A 16,861-nucleotide genomic window follows, 5' to 3' on the forward strand; every position below is an offset into this window, starting at 1 on the left:
TTTAGGCTGTAAAGAACTGTTCAGGTATGAGAGATTATGGCCATTGCTGCTGAAAGAACTATTGGTGAAGAGGGGCCTGTACCTCTGCTTGGAAAATCGGAGTAAATCCCCTTTGAATCCGGGCAGAGTCTTTGGGGAGGCGAGGGCAGAGAAGGGAAAGGAGGAGAGAGAGGAAGAGGGGGGCCAGGCCTGGTCAGCTGGTCTACCAATGCCTCACTCGGGGTTGCTTTTCCCTCTGGCTTTTCCCATGAGATCCATTTTGTATCTAAAGACCTTTCACTAAGGAATTCGGCCCCCAAATGTTCTCTGAACGCCTCATACGTGCCAGGAACCAGTGCTACAATGGTGGACTGAACAGATAGGGCCCTGGCTCTCATGGCGCCACAGTCTACTGGCAAAGACAGACATTTATCTAGTAAACAATTATAATTAGATAACATGATGCATCTTAGGAAGGAAGCCTACAGGACATTATGAGAGTGTCTAACACGGGCCTGAGAAGATTCTCGAGGAACCCTGGGGAAACTTTTCTAAGGAAGGGCTATCTGGGCTGATATCTGAAAGATGGGAGGACGAATATGAGGCGGAGAGAGTGACTAAGGGCCAAAGAACAGCAGGTGTAAAGGCCAAGAGGCGAAAAAGAGGCCAGCAGTCCAAGAACTGAAAGAATCCAATGTGCGGGGTGCAGAGCAGGAGGGGGCACTGGTACCACTGAAAACACTGAAGTGTTTTGAGAGTATGGGAGATTGTGCTCAGATCAGATCTGTATCCCTTAAAGGTCACTGCGGTCGCTATTCCGAGATGGGACTTGAAGTGTGAGGGTGGATGCAGGCATACCAGTCACAAGGTGACCCCAGTGGTGCAGGTTGGGGTAAAGTGGAAGCTGTGAAGACCCCTGTGTGGCGGGGTCTGGGTGCTACCCGGGGATCAGACAGCCACCTGGTGAGGGACTGGACACCAAGGGGTGCAGGGCGGGGGTGTGGGGAAGCTGGACAGTGACTCCCCGCGTATCCAACTGGCTGCAGGAGGTGCCATTCTCTAACACTGGAGGGGAGCCGGCAGGGGGCGGAGAAGGCAGTGAGAGATTTAGGACGAGAATCAACACTGTCTTTCGATATGCCAAGTCTGAGGTTTCTCGGGACACCCAACTTCGTCAGCTGGACGGGTGGATGTTAAGGATGTGAACGGAGACGAAAGGATGCAGGCTGGGGGCGTACTCCTGGGTGCCACCTGCACGTGGCTGTTAACAGACGCCTTCCATGAGATGGCCTAGGGACAAGTGTCTAGCCGGAAGAGAGTGCCTTGAACCAGACCAGACGGAACGCCAACGTTTAGAGATGGAGAAGGGAAGGATGAGTCAGCAAGATGACTTGGGAGTGAGCAGAAAAGCCAGGAATATGGGGCCAGGGAAGCCAAGGGAAAGGAATGTGTCAGAAGGGAGTGAAAGATGCTTCTGAGAACTAAAAACTGTTCCCTGGTAGAGCGCTCTGGAGAGCAGGACGGGGGAGGGAGCCGGGCTGGAGCGGGGCAGGGGGAGAAGTGGGAGGTGCAGACATCAGCGAGAGGAGAGGAGAGGCGCGCCAGGGCGGTCAACTCTCCCGGGAGACCTGGAGACCTGGCTCGGCAGGAGAAAGGAGACAAGGTGCGAGGGAGCAGAGCTGGGCCCTGAGGAAGGCTTTTGCTTTTGTTGTTGAAGATGGGAGAAGCTTGAGCATGGTGGAAAGGATGATCCCAAGGAGACCGGAGAACAGGATCAAGAACCCAGCTTGGGGGACGAGTGGCCTCCTCCGCTGACACAGGAGGGAAGGAGGGAAGACAGGCACTGAGGCAGGTGTGTCTGGGGGTCTGGTGTGACGAGCTGAGGGGTCCTGCCCGAGGCCTTGTGTTTCTCTGTGAAGAGGAAGGTGAGGTCCTCTGCGGAGAGTGAGGGCGAAGGTAGAGGTTTGGGGAAGAAGGTGGGCCACGGGCCTTGTGGGGAGTCAGGAGAGGGACAACCAGGGGAATGTGGTGGGAACACCAGGTGCTTCTGGAGAATAAGGTGGGTTGGTGATGGTGAATTTCTGGAGGTACCGATCTGCCTTAGTTTGTGCCTTTTTCTAGAGGGTGGAGTTATCTGGATGCGGGCAGAAAGCAGCAGAGAGTAATTGATCCAGAACTGGGACTTCGCCAGACTGGGGTAATAAAAAGACAGAGGGTCAAGAGAGTTTAGGATATTGGAGGGGGAGGTTCCTAAAATGATGGAAGATGGAATGCATCTGGAATCAGGGAAGGGAAGGTGGAGGAAGGCTATATCTGGAGAGAAAGGAGAGGTGCCAGTGGACCGAAAATCCCAATGGGGTTACAGAATGGTTGTGGGCGAGTCATCGGACAAGCAGGCTGGGAGACCAGAGGTGGTGACCAGAAAGCAGGATGCTCTAATAGGTGATGGCAGCTTTGCAGGCGACTGGCTGAGGTGGGAAGGGCTGATGGGTCTGGGCGTAGTAAGAGCGGCCCCGGGAATCACTGGTCTCACCCAGGACAGCAGATGGGCTCAGAAAGGGGAGGATGTCTATGGGTGGATGCCAAAGGCTTCGCTGAAATAGGAGGGTGGCTGGTGATGACGGTGTGGGGGGGGGATGTAGCCTGATTTTATGAGATTTGGGGAATCATGGTCTCTTAGAGAAATTCTATTCCCTTGCCATCTGAAGCATGTTCTCCAGGAAAGAAAACGGAAGGAGTCTTTAGAAGAGGTAATAGAAACAGCACAGGGTCAGAAAGCTGGGAGATTTATATGCAGTCCCGATGAGACTAACATGCTATGTGACCTCCCTGGGTCTCCGATTTCTCATCAATAAAAATAGGCTGGGGGAACTGGCTTGACTAGACCTCCCCAACTTATGTTAGGGGGCCACAGGAATGGGTTTGGGTGTGCTGAGATGTTGACCGCCCCCCTTAGCCCTCGGTCAGAGTCCCGGAGCCATCATCGCTGTGTGTGCGTGCTATAAGGTGAACGAGAAGGTGGGGGAAGCGTGGGCCAGACACCCTCCAGGGCCCCGGCCGTCTGACGTTCCGTTTTGCGCATCTCTGCTGCTCGGTCTCGGAGGGAACTGCAGGGAGGCTGATAGAAGAACAGACAGACTCCCGCTGCAGGCATAAGTCCATCTGCTGGCAGAGGTGGAAGCCAAGTCCCCCGGCTCCCCCCCTGCTCCCCTCACCTCCCTCCCAGCCCAAGCTGAGGGATCCGTGATCCGCTCAGGTGCCCCGGTGAGGGCAAGTGCGTCTGCCGCTCTTGTCTCCAGTGGCTGAGTGGTCCCTGGCAGCCCCCTCAAGCCTCAGCAGGGGCTTATGAAAGTAGGGGAGCAGCCACCCACTGGCTCCTTCACCCACTTTCCAGTTCCCAAAACAGACTCACTGTTTCTGGGGAGTCAGGCAGCAGGTCTCACTGCACAGGACTCAGACGGAGCCTTTACAAGGCACACGTTTCCCTTGGGGCCGCCACGTCTCAGAGATCCACGGAAGGTCCACTTATGTGGCTGATCTTGGCCCGCTCTCCCTGGCCTCCCTCTCCTTCCATCTCCTGTCAGAGGCTATAGGCGTAGAGAGTGTATACGCAGCCTAATTCCACCCTCATCGTAAATTATCAGGGAAGACCCAGCACTTGACCCGGTACTTTGCACACAGTAGATACTCTATAAATATTTACTGAATAAATGAAGACTATTCTCAAATATTTAAAAAAGAAAACCCTACTGAGGCCACTGGAATTTTTTAAATTATTGATCACATCGCTCCTATTTGTTTGGGTGGATAAAAGATCACTTTTAAAATTCTTTCGTATTTACTGGGGCTTACTATGTGCCGAGCATTTTACAGGTATGAGTGGGTTTCCTTTTCACAACCTGCGCGATGGGTATTTTAACCCCGTTTTACAGAGAAGCAAACCAAGGCTCAAAGAGAGGTTAAGAAACATGTCCAAGGTCATACAGCTGGGAAGCAGGGGCCACAGGATCCTAACCCAGGGCCAGCCAACTTTAAAGACGGTGCTCTTTGCGGCCCACCAGGCTGCCTCTAACGGTATACAAACAGAACAGAATGGACAGAGACAGAAGGGCGGGGGGAGGCAGAGAAGTGTGCAGGAAGGTTGTTGCAGCAACGTGGTCGGAGGCTCCCTACTGCCTTCCCCTGGGGAAGTAGTTTTGAGGCTGGGTAAGTTCTGCTGAAGAAAAGTGAAGCCAGTCACCCCCCCAACCCCCACCCCATCTCTCCCCCTTTGATTGTTTGGCTGGTTCGCCCACTACCTATGCAAGCTGGCATTTCATCCAGCGCTGCCCAGCTTGGTCCTCTGAGCGTACGAAGGGCCGGGGAGCTGCCAGGACTCGTCCTGAGGACAGACCTTCCCTGCTTCCCTTCCCGTGAGGCAGAGAGGCTATGGGGCCTGGGGAGCAGGCAGGAGAGCATCAGGAAACACAAGCGGTCTGACCTGCTGGGGATGAACACGGCTGTTGTCCCCCACCCCCTGCCTGCCTGCCTCTGCCTGACAGGTGAGCAGCTGTGCTCCACATCTGTCTGTCCATCTGTCTCCCTCTCAGGGGCCTGGAGAGAACGGATGCTCCTGGGGGTTGGGGGGGAGGCCCTGGACCAGAAGCAGCTCCCTTACTCCAGATGTTAGTCAGCAGGGAATAGGAAGGGTGGGGCGGGAAGGAAAGTGTGCCTCTGTCTCCATCCCAATCCCCAACCCCCGCCCCACCGCTGCGTCCCTCTTGCTGCCCCCCACCTCCTCACCAGCCCCCCCCCCAGCTCTGCCTGCCAAGCTCTGCAAATTACCACACTTGCCAATAAGTCATTAGAAACCAGAACGGCAAATGCGGGGTTGCCATGGAGACTGATACCAGGAGCCGGCAGCCCTGGGGGCCGGCCTGTGGCTCAGGTGTGCTGTGGGGAGAGCTGGGAGGGCCTTGCAGGGAGGAGATAACGTTATGCTATCAGGGTGCTGATTCCGGGCGTTGGTCCCCTCCTCAGGGCCCAGCCCTGCGCCCCCGAAGAGCGTCAGGTCGACAGATGCTGCAGGGCTGCAGGAGGGCAGGTGAGCCTGGGCCTGGGGGGCCGGGCCCCTCCCTTCACAGAGCTGCACCTCTACCTGAGGAGGTGCCTGTGATCGGGCCAGTTGGGGACCGGCCCTAGGGCCCTAAGCACCCTGTGCGGAAGGCCTGGGTTTGGAAGAAACTGAGTTCAGGGAGGAGCCGAGGGCTGGATCAGCACTCGGGCAACGCTCTCCCACCTTCCGGAGCTTGGAACTTGCTTTTGCTTCTGCCCAGTGCTTAGCACAGCACCGCGTCTTTGCAGGTGAACACACACACGTACGTTTGTTGCAAATGGATGAGTGGACGAGGGAATGTGTGTAAGTGCCCGAGATTTCTGACAAGACGGGCGCAGGCCCTGGATCGCAGTTTGTGCGGTTCCGCTAACTCGGTGTGACCTCTGACAGAGGCCCTTCTCCGGGGCCTCAGTTTCATCGTCCGGAAAATAACCGGATTGCGTTTCGCACACAGTGTGTCTCCCACCGAGCTGTCCAGAGCGTGTGAGTTGTGAAGCGGTTGCTCTGGGGTTATGGGTCAGGAGGAGGCTGAGCCCGTGGGGCCCTGGTCCACTGGCTTTGCTCCACCTACAGCAGCCTCATATTAATTTCCTGTGGCTGCCGTAACATATTACCACAGATTTAGTGGCTTAAAACAACACATTTATTATCTTATGGTTCAGACGGTCAGAAGTTCAAATTGGGTCTCACCGGGCTAAAATCAGAGCGTCAGCGGGTCCGTGCTCCTTCAGGAGGCTCTCGGGAGAATCGGCTTCCTTGCCTTTTCCAGCTTCTGGAGCTGCCTACATTCCTTGGCTCATGGCCCCTTCCATGTTCTCAGGATGAAGGTCTTGTCAAGTCTTTGCCCCATCTCATTGCTCTAACAATGACTTCTGCCTCCCTCTCCCACATTTAAAGGTCGGTTGTGATTGACTACACGGGACCTCCCTGAGTAATTCAGGATAACCTCTTTATTTGAAGGTCAGCTGATGGCAACCTTAAGACCCTGTGCCACATAACATGGCAAATTCATAGGTTCTGGGGAGTCGTAGGTGAACACCTTTGGGAGACCATTAATCCTGCCAACCACACATATCTCATTGACCCTTGGACAACACAGAATTCAACGCACCGACGCCCCCTCCCCCACCACGCACAGTTAAAAATCCACGTATAACCTTTGACTCCCCCCAAACTCGAACACTTAACTGTTATCGTGTTGACCTTCCAGAAGCCTTTCTGCTAACGTAAAACTGTTGATTAACACATATTTCACATGCTCTATGATTACATACTGCATTCTTACAATAAAGCTAGAGGAAAGAAAATGTTAAGAAAATCAAAAGGGGGGGCGCCTGGGTGGCTCAGTAGGTTAAGCATCCGACTTCGGCTCAGGTCATGATGTCACAGTCCGTGAGTTCGAGCCCCGCGTCGGGCTCCATGCTGACAGCTCAGAGCCTGCAGCCTGCTTCAGATTCTGAGTCTCCCTCTCTCTCTCCCCCTCTCCCACTTGCACTCTGTCTCTCTCTCTCTCAAAAATAAATGAACATTAAAAAAATTTAAAGAAAATCAAGAGGAAGAGAGAATACACTTACAGCGTTGTGCTGTGTTTATTGACATTAAAAGTTTCTGTCATCTGTTTGTAAGATGAATCATCGGTCAGGACCTATATCAATACATAATACATGATACAAAACACTGTAGATGTGCAGATGTTATGCGTGTTACTAATGCCACATGTCAAAAATGAAAACAATGTGAAAGAGAAATTCATATTTACTTACAAAATAAAGTTTTTCCAATGCATATATTTTTTCTGATATATTTATGGGGGAAAAGAATCCATGTACAAGTTGACCTGCGTAGTTCAAACCTGTACTGTTCAAGGGATCAGCTGTACAATCGTTCTGAAGAAAAATGTACCAATTTCTATAAATGTGTGCAAGCCACATGGCCAGAAGACTCTCTCAGTTGCCAGCAGTTTTAAAGTGTTAGGACTTGGATGCTTTTTTCTCCCTGGGGGACCCCCTCAAGCAAGTTCAGAGGAGGTCTGTCGACTGCCCTGAGGGTGAATGTTGGCAGACTTGGGCTGTCCTGCTGGGGTGTGCAGAGACCTGGGTCTCCGTGTCCACCGGAAAAGGAGTATCCGGGAAGGAAAAAAGGAGGGACGTTTCGGGGAACCCACCTGCCTCAATTCTCTCCTCGCCATTCCATAGGCGCCCATATATTCAGACTAGTCTGCAGTCCTCTGCTCCTATTTTTATGTCCGGGTAAGATCAGATAGAACCGTGCGTGCATGCGTGTCCGCACATGTACGCAAATAGTCTCTCCCATCAGACTGAAAAGTTCCCTGAGGCCGTGACCTTGTTCTTCTTTGCTCCCCATTACCCACCTCCCTCTCTTGGCGCTGCACCTGGTGCAGGAGGTATACCGGTTTAATAGTCGTAAAGTTGAGATGGCGTCCTTGCTTGCCACACCTTTACCTTCAATACTGTCTGTCTTCTTCCTAGATTTGTCCAGAGAAGTCTCCAGATTTTTTATAACAAACTCTGGAAACGGTACCCGAGTTCAGAAAGCATACGTCTTACAATCTTCCTACTAGCACCCTTCCGGGCCCAGAATGAAATACTCCAGCATTTGGAGGTGGGACAGGCTTTGACGGCCCCTGGGGGACACGGTGGCCTCTCATTCTCCTCCCTTGCAGCACGGCCTCTGTTCTTATGTCTGCAAGGCACCCTCTGCTGACCGCCCGGGACCCAGTGGGGCTAAACAACAAAACTCTTATGAGAAAGGTGCCCTGGGTATTAATCACAGCCCTGGTGTTTTAAGATTTTATGCAAATTCCTCACCCTCTCTCAGCCTTATTTTTTCCCTTGGTACAAGCCGACAGCTCATTCTCGTTGTTCCCTCTGTCATATGTCCCAGGGGGTGCTGGAAAAGAAATGTGATGTGGTAGGGAGAGCTATTCTTTGGAGGAGTGGCGCTGGGGAAATTGAGGAGAAGAGGAACTCACATTTATCCAGCTTCTGCTTTGTGGAGGGCACTTTACATAGATTAGCTCGTTTAACACGGCGGTTGAGATCCAGGGCTCTGGAGTCAGAAAGGTTTGGGGCTGAATTCTGGCTCTGACATCTCCTGGCTGTGTTACTTTAACGTTTCCCAGCTCGGTCTCCTCAACTGCAAAATGGGGGGAAATAATATGTAACCCACGGCGCTCTGTGGATGAAATGAGCTGAAGGCAGTAGAGTTTTCGGCTCTCCCCAAGCACCCGACGAGGTTAGCTCTTGGTATTAACGACCCTATGAAGTGGGCGTTATTGACCCAGATTTATGGAGGCTCAGACAGGTTAAGTCAAATGTCCAAGGGCCTGCGGTTAGGGAGGGACTCTAACCCAGCTCTGGCTGATCCCGGCTCCTCTGGACGGTGAGGCACGAGGAGCCTTGGGTTCAGGCCTGCATCTTCCAGGTCGTTGTGCCAGGAGCCTCTGGGGCAGCTCTGGTGGGCTCTCCCCCTTCCCCGGGCTGCCCATGGCCCAGAGGAGGGGGAGAAGGCTGCTGAGCAGACCGCTTTGCCCATGGGACCCTTGGCTCCTGCTCTTTGCCCTGCCGCCCTGGGGAATGGGGGCCGGGGGGAGTGGGGCAGAGGGTCCGCCTGTGTCTCCAGTACGCAAGGGCACTACCAACAGATCCCACTCCACTCCAGGGCAAACTCTCTGCACACATCGGGAGTGAGCCCAAACTGCCGAGACCCAGGCAGCCTCTCCCCAGGGCGAGGGCAGATGCCCCTCACGGGCGAACGTTTGCTCCTTTTGGCTCAACTTGACTTCCAGTTCATCCTAACTGAAACTAACTGGAATGTTCTAGGAGTAACCCATCAAACAGGAGCCCAGGCGGTGAGAGGAAAGAAACAAAGAAGCCAGCTGCAGGCTGGGTGAAAAAATGGAGTTCGATGGGGCAGGGGTGGAGAGACTGGGGGCGGTTGGTGGGGGGGGGTGTTGGGAGGAGGCTGGCGGATCGTGGCAGACCAGGAGAGTGCAGATGTATGAGAACCACTGGAGAGCTGGAAACGGGACCTTCTCAAAGCAAGAGGGCTTCACGGGACCGCGATGCTGGCCCTCCGTAGGAGAGGGCAAGAGCCGTGCGGCCCGGTTTTCATTCTCTGGAGGGCTGCTCTCCTGTCCCGGGACGGTGGGGAAAGGCCTGTACCGGGGACCAAGTGCCTGTCCTGGGGGAGCTTCTATCCTGGCTGCGCCCCACCCTGCTTGGCCCCCCCTTCTCCCCCTCCCGCTCCCCAGCTGTAAGTTCCCCACAGGAGGGCCCCCCCCCCCCGCAGAGCCACAGCCTACCCCCTTTTCCAGGCCCAAGTCAGCCGCACCTCCTGGAGGAAGCGTCCCCTATACCCTCCCACACACAGCTCACACTTCTGATAACATTTATAGTCGAAATCACACAGTTTAGCACTTGGTTTTAAATAACTGTCTGGTATTATTCCCTCGTTATTTCTTGTGAGTGTAAGTTTTGCCTCCCCAGCTGACTGGTAGGTTTCTTTAACAGTAAAGACTGCGTCTTTTGTTTCTTTACATTCTACACCACCACCCCCCCCCCTCGCCTCCCCGCCCTGCCCCACACCACAGCCCACACTGCTCGGGAGAAAGTACCCACGAAAAAGGGACTTAGTGGGTAAGTTCTGATGGACTGACTAGCTTGGCTTCGATGGCTGGACAACCTCCTGACTAGCCACCCAGTGAAATGCTGAAATGGATGGCTGAAACCTCAGGTTTTAAAAGACCGGGTCATGTCACCCCTGCCCTAAACCCTGCAAAGCCTCCGCATCTTGGTCTGAGGAAAGAAGAAACTGTTCCACCCCCAGGGCTCTCCGAGGTCTGGCCTCCTAATGTCGCCCAAACCCACCAGGCACGGCCCTGCCTCTGAGCCCCGCACCTGCTGTTCCCTCTGCCTGGCGTGACCTTCCCATCTTGCTTCCATTTCCTCTTTACTCACATTCTCAGCAAGGTCACCTCGGGCCCGCGCTGTACAAAATTACGAACTCTCCTCTTCCTAACGCAGACTCTCCTACCCCGCCTCCTTCCTTCTTTCCTCCCTCCCTCCCTTCCTTCCTTCCTTCTTTTCTTTTTTCAGCACTTGCCACTCTCAAACATACAATTCTTTTTACCATATTCCCCAGACCATAAAGTATAAGCTCCTCAAGGGCAGAGATCCCTGGTTGCTCACTGTTGCCTGTACTCCCAGAGCCTGGGATAACTACTTGCTGAATGAAGAGACCCCAGTCCCACCCTGCATCTGAGATGGCTCAGGCACAGTTGTGCTCAGAGATGGACGACGGGCAGGAAAATTCTGGATGTCCCCTCTTGAAGTGGGATTCCAGCATTCCACTCCTGGACTAACTCTGGTGAAGCACCTTCTGAAGTTCAGAGGCCTGAAGCTGTGTGAGCTTCATCCCACCGGGAGGTCTGTCCGGAAGTAGAAGATGGGCCAGGGGCTGCCAGGCAAGGCCAAGTGCCTCCCCTCCCTTTATGCACAGCTTTTAAATTTCTAGCTTGCCCACCAGCTGCCCCTCTGGGGTCTCTCTCTTCTGGACATCCCACCTCTGCCCTCCCAGGCCAAAGAGAGACGTTTCATCACCTGCCTTTGAATGTTCACTTTATAGAGGAACATAACCTTTCCTGCTTTCTTCTCTCTTCCCCTCTTTTCTTTGAAAAAGAAAGGGTCAGGTAAGACAGACCCACTTTTCCTGGGGGACCCATGCTGGCTAACACTGTTGCCCCTCCTTACATGTGTTTTTTTTCCTGAAAGATCCGCCTTGTGAGATGTTTGTAAAGATGAGTGATTGTACTTGTTCCTCCCAAGACACATGAGCCTCCCTACTTAGAGGCACCCTGCTGGTATTTCCAAACCATCCCCACCTAATCTGGGGTCTGCACCCCACCCTCACATCTCCCAGAAGTCACCCTCATATTGGTTCCCACTCCTGTGGCCGTGAGGACCGGCTGTTAGGGTCCCCCTTCCCTAAGGCCACTGGCTCCGTGTGGCCTGGAGGCACTTAGCTGAAACAGAGAGAACCAATGTTGGCTCTCAAAGAGCTGTGACCTACAGAGGCAAGAAAAGAGAAGACCCTCTCTGAAGGTCCCCCAAAGGGGACAGGCAGTTCCTAGCTTGGACAGGATTTGGGAGCTTCTCACCCTAGGGAGGGAGGGGAATGGGCTAGATGCCCCCTGAGAACCTTCCGGGACCAAAGGGCACTGGATTCTGAGAGTGGATAAGGGGCAGGAGCCCTCGGGTCAGAGAGAACTCCTTTGTTTTATCTAGCTCTTTGTCCTTGAGCAAGTTACTGAACCTGAGTCTTGGTTTCCTTGAGTTTAGAGACGGGCGTGCCTGGGTGGCTCTGTCGGTTGAGCGTCGGACTTCAGCTCAGGTCGTGACCTTGTGTTTCGTGAGTTCGAGCCCCTCACAGGGCTCGCTACTGTCAGGGCAGAGCCTGCTTTGGATCCTCTGTCCCACCCCCACCCCCCCGCCCCTCCCTCCTCTCAAAAATAAAGAAACATTTAAAAAGTAAATAAATAAATAGAGACAATAAAAGAACCTACCTAATGGGGGTGTTTTGGAGGATTGAGTAGGATAACGTAGGTAAAGCCCTTGGCACGGTGCCTGGCACACAGTAAGTGCTCAAGAAATGCTGGTTGCTGTCATTAGTGTGCCATTTCAGTATGAGAGGTAGAGGCTGGGAAACAGTCGTCACCCCAGGAGCCCTCTGCCTTCTCTGCTCTTCATCTCAGGACGCCAAGTCCATCGAATGCTGATCAGCAGGGAAAGTGTGGGTGGAAGAAAGGTACAGAGAGAAACAGAATTCTAAACCAAACCTGGTTCAGCTCACCCGCTAAAAGGCAGCTCCCTCAGGCCATCTGAACATCTGAGGGACCATGGTCCTGAGACCAGTCCCAGCAGGGATGCGCCAGATCCCTTGCCCAAAGGCCAACAGTTCTAGGCTGAAACGTGTGGGGCTGTTCTGGGCAACCTGCCAGCTTGGGAGCTCAGCTCTGAGCCCTGGAAACAAAGAGGCTAAGGAGGGACACGTCCAAGGTGTTCCTGATATCCATAGGAGGCGACACGCATACAGCACAACACCTTTTCATACCCAACTCCGGGGTCCCAGATGCCCTCGGCACCACGCTCCCCAGACCCACCACCTGTGCCTGGTGGACTCAAGCCTTGCCCCAAATGTCACGTCCTCTGAGAACCATTTCCTGACCTGCGGGCAGAGACGGCCACCGCTTTAACTGCCCGTCCCTGTGTTATAGCACTGGCATCATTATTGCTAGGACTGACCGCCCACTTCAGCACACAGCACTTCCTGTGCCCCGCCCTGTTCTGACCCATTACGTGTACCACTCATTTAACCACCATGACAACTCTGTGAAGTAGGTGCTATGATTATCCTGTTTATATATGAGAAAACCGAGGCGCAGAGAGGTTAGATGACATGCCCAGTGTCACCCAGCTAGAAGCGGGGGAGCCTGGATTTGAGCCCCAGCCGGGCGGCTCCAGACTCTACAGTCTTCCTGTGAATTCCTGGAAGGCGGGGGTGACATCTAATTCGTCTCCGTCCCTAGCACCCAGCGCAGGTACTGTGGTAGGCGCTTAGAAAAGATGGGCTGACTGCATAAGCAAATGCCTGCTTCAGGCTAAGCTGGTGAATATTCCAGCCTCTGAGCTGCAGGACAGAGAAAGCGAGCCCCTCAGGGAAGTGTAAGATAAAGGCACGTCCCCCCCCCCCATTCTCCTTTTCTTAGCATTCCCACCGCAGCCTTGTCTGTCCTGTCTGCTTCTGTCTTATCGTTTGCCTTCTGTTTTTTTGTTTCTTAGTTTATCTTCTGTCTTTGTGCTTCTCCTCGTTTGTTCCTTGGTCACTCTCTCCCTGTCCTGCCCCATCCAGCCCCCACTCACTGTTCTTCCCAGTGGCTCTTGCATGCTTCAAAGCCACCTCCCCCCATTCTTGGCGTTGGAGCCCAAGCTTGCCCAAGGAGGCTGAGAGCCCAGTGATATTGACTCATTACACTGGCTGTGCACCAAGCCTCTACACCTTGACCCTGAATGAAAACAGCAACTTCCCATCAATTCTACCTGGATGCAGAGTGGGGGTGCAGGTGTGGGGGGGGTGGTTAGTTGCCTACCTACAGCTAGTCACGGATCTGTATGGGACAAGGAAGATCCACTGCTCTCCCTGCCTCCTCGCTCAGGGTCCCAACTCCTCCAAACAGTCTCGCCTGATCACTTGAGACAGTTTATTCATGCAACCATTCAGCGAATCCTTATATATTCGAATACTCTTACTGAGAAGAGGAGGCATGCTTCTGAAAAACTTGGTTACGATGTAACTTCGGATAACTGTGCAAGTGACCGGATGTCACAGACATCATAAAGACCAAAGGAACTGCAGACAATCAGTGATTTTAAAAGAGACCTATATGACCTGGGGCCAGTGGTTTATTCTCTGTGGTCCTCAATATCCTAGCTATGAAGAAGGGGATTATAATCTAGACCTTAGAAGGTCAGGAGCATTGAATGGGATAGTTTTTGTAAAGGTCCTGATGGATTGGTGCTTGGTATGTGCCAAATAACACGTTTGGTTCTTTCTCCCTTCTCGGTCTAAAACAGTGGCCTTCTCCTCCACCTCTCAGATAAATGGTGAGATACGAATGGGCCCCCAGATCAGAAATGTCTTAAGGACAGGATGACCCTGGTCTGTAAGCTTTGTGGTAAGTGATAGGTTGTGGAGACGGGCCTCTCATGCTAGAGGTCACCCACTCACTGTGATGATGACAATTCACTAGAATTGTCTCCCCCTGCCCCCCGCCCCTTTCCCCCAAGCAGTGGGTCTTTGAAAAAGCCTGGTGGATGCAGAACTAATCAGGTGGCAAGTCCAAATACAAGTTCTGCTCTGCCCTGAGACATGGAGGTTTGTCGAAAGTGTATTTATTTATTTTAAGAGTGGCAGAGACAGCATGAGCAGGGGAGGGGCAGAGAGAGAAAGAGAGACAGAATCCCAAGCAGGCTCCGCACTGTCAGTGTAGAACCTGATGCGGGGCTCGAACTCCTAAACCGTGAGATCATGACCTGAGTCAAAACCAAGAGTCAGACACTTAACTGAGCCACCAGAGACCTCGACGTAGAGGTTTGTTTCATTGCTGTATCCTCAGCTCTTAAAATAGTACCAGGTACATAGTAGGTGCTCAACAAATTATTGAATCATTTATTTTTTAAAGCAATGGATTTTCTTTTTCTTTCAAATAAAAAGATGGGGGGGGTTTAGAAGGGCAAATGGTAGGGTTACAGGGGGCATGCCAGGGAAATGCAGCTGCCCGGCCTGCCAGCCGTGGCTCCTCCTCTGCAAAAGGAATACAGCAAAGTCAACAGTGCATGTGTCCCCCCCTTCAGGATGTTGGGGAGCGCACATGCCTGCCTTGTGGTTTATGCTGCAGTTTTCAGAAGAGAAGGGGGGCAAAGGTGGAGACAGAGATCAGGGATAGAGGGAGGGAGAGGTCCTGGAGAGCAGGGGGACAGAAAGGGAGACAGGGGGATGGAGATGCGGGTAGAGGAAAGAGAGTGAAGGGGAGGAGAGAAAGAGGAGGAGGGAGGGAGGCACAGGGAGAAAGAATGGAAGTAGGGAGCAAGTGTGGACAGTTACAGAGGAAGCCTGCTGTCTCAGCAGACCCCTGGTTCCCACTGCCTCTGCCGTATCTTTCCGGTTAGGCTGTGCCAGCGAGTGGGTCGATTTGGGGATGCTCTTAATACCGGGTGTCCACCAGGCCCCTGGCAGGGCACTGAGGCCTGAGTTCCATCCCTTCCAGATAATGAGGTCCCATCCAGGTCCGGAGGGACCCCCTAGGCAGGAAGGAGGACACTCAGTGTGAGCCAGCCCAGGGGCAGGAAAAGGGCCTGGAAGGCTCAGACCCCTAGCTGTGCCCTTCTCTTTCCACCTTCCCCACATAAGGGCACCTGGCCAGCCGAGAAAGTGGGTCAGGCCACCTACATCGGACTTTTTTCTAACAACAACAGGGCCCACAGGCAAGGGGGGCCTCAGTGCCCTATACACGGCCCTTGATCACCCCATGCCCAGTGGTCTTTGCTGGTGGGACCTTTAAGAAGGAGGGGGCAGTGGGAACGGATCCTGACTTTCTCACTCAGGAAGAAGACATGGGGGGGGGGGGCCCAGGGCCCATCCCAGGCTGGCAGGGAAGAGGGAGTCTGCTGTTGGTCCGGGTGCATGGAAAGACATAAATCTCAGTGATGGGGACAGAGCTGGTGGGGAGCCACTTCTCTTCCTCTGACCTGGGGCAGATGTTCTGTCTACGACCCCACCACCTGGGGGCCTCAAGCTGCGGCCCCACCGTCCATCGCTGGCCACTGAATGCTGTGTCCGGCCCACCCCCTCCGACCCTGCCAGTCGTCCAATTAGAAGCTGCGTTGGCTCCAACAGATGGGAGCTGCGGCAGCCTGAGGAAGAGAGCACAAAGCCCAGCTGACATTTTCCTTCCTGCTCCTTCGGCGGGGGAGGAAGAACAGGGACATAGGGGGAGCACAGCAATACCCCTAGGGCCCACCCCCAGTGCCCAGGTCTCCTGCACCTCTTTCGTTTCTCAGCTCAGCCCTGAATGGAGGTCAGTCCCCCCATCTTCCCCCCCCACGCAACCAGCGGCTCCTCGCTGGCTGGGCATCAGAGCCTGCGCCGCCCTTCGCCTGCAGGACAGACGGACCACCTGTGGCTGGCCAACCCCTCCTGTCTCCTGGGTGCTGCGGTGGGCCCAGAGCTGTCCTTCCGATTCCGCTTCCCACTCCCAGAGCCCCCAGGCTGGGCCCAAGCCCGACCCATCCCCCACCGCAAATGTCCCATCCCAGGCTGCGGACAGACCCCTTCCGGCCCGGGAGAAGCCTGGCTCCTGGTTCCAGATACTTCGAACAGACACACCAAGGCCACCTTGTCCCTCCGCACGGACACCCGAGCTCCAAGGAAGGGGAAGTCCCCGCGGCCCCGGAGAGCTTCCACCCCGCCAGTCGGCCCCTGTCCCGCCTTCCCTATCCCCTCGGCCACCGCTCCGCTCCCCGACATCTCCCGGCGCCGCTCTGCCACGCAACAGTTTGGGGCGGCCCGGGCCTCCCCGGGGGCGATGAAGGCCCCCCTGGGGGATCAAGGCCCAGCCGCTCCCTCCCCCGCCGCTTCGGGTGCTGCCCGCGCGGTCGGCCGCCTTCTTCACATTCTCGAGCCCCGCTTCCGTCTGCCCCGGCGGCCGCCTCCCTCCCCGAGTCCCCAGCCGGCGTCCCCGCGGCCCGCCCCTCCCCCAGCCCCCGCCCGGCCCGGCCCGGCGGGGAAACCGGGCGGCGGGGACCCGGGCCCGGCGCTCCCCCGCCGCGTCCCCCGCCGCCACGCCGACGGTCCCCCCCCCCCCCCCGCGCCGCCCGGGGCTCAACCCGGGGCCGCACACTCACCCGCGGGCGCCGTCCGGGCTCCCGGGGCCGCCGTCCGCCGCCCGCGCCGCCGCGCCCCGTTCGGCTCCGGCTTCGGCCCGGGCTGGGCTGGGGGAGGCCGGGGCGCGCCCTCCCTCCGCGCCGCCGCCGCCACAGGCCGGGCAGGGTCGCGGGCGCCTTCCCCGCGGCGGAGTTGTCCGGGGAGCGGTCCTGGGCCCGAGCCGGGAGAGCGCGGTGGCAGGCTCGCCGTCCTCGCCGCCCCCGCCCGCACCGTCCGCGCCCCGGGCTCCGCGCCGCCCTGCGCGTCGTGGCCGGAGGCTGGCGGGCG

The 16,861-nt window shown here is 55.3% G+C and overlaps 1 protein-coding gene across 1 annotated transcript in view; it reads right to left on the bottom strand.

Moving 5' to 3' along the window:
• Nucleotides 1-16,634, bottom strand: part of LRRN2 (leucine rich repeat neuronal 2) — a 60,906-nt gene extending 44,272 nt beyond the window's left edge. The window contains exons 1-2 of the mRNA XM_042975769.1: nt 16,555-16,634; nt 8,067-8,230 (exon numbers count right to left, since the gene is read on the bottom strand). The gene's annotated coding sequence lies outside the window, so the exon portion shown is untranslated. The remainder of the gene's footprint in view (nt 1-8,066; nt 8,231-16,554) is intronic.
• Nucleotides 16,635-16,861: the final 227 nt, after the last annotated feature.

This window comes from Panthera tigris, chromosome F3, assembly GCF_018350195.1.
Source record: "Panthera tigris isolate Pti1 chromosome F3, P.tigris_Pti1_mat1.1, whole genome shotgun sequence".
In the NCBI taxonomy this organism is placed as follows: Eukaryota; Metazoa; Chordata; class Mammalia; order Carnivora; family Felidae; genus Panthera; species Panthera tigris.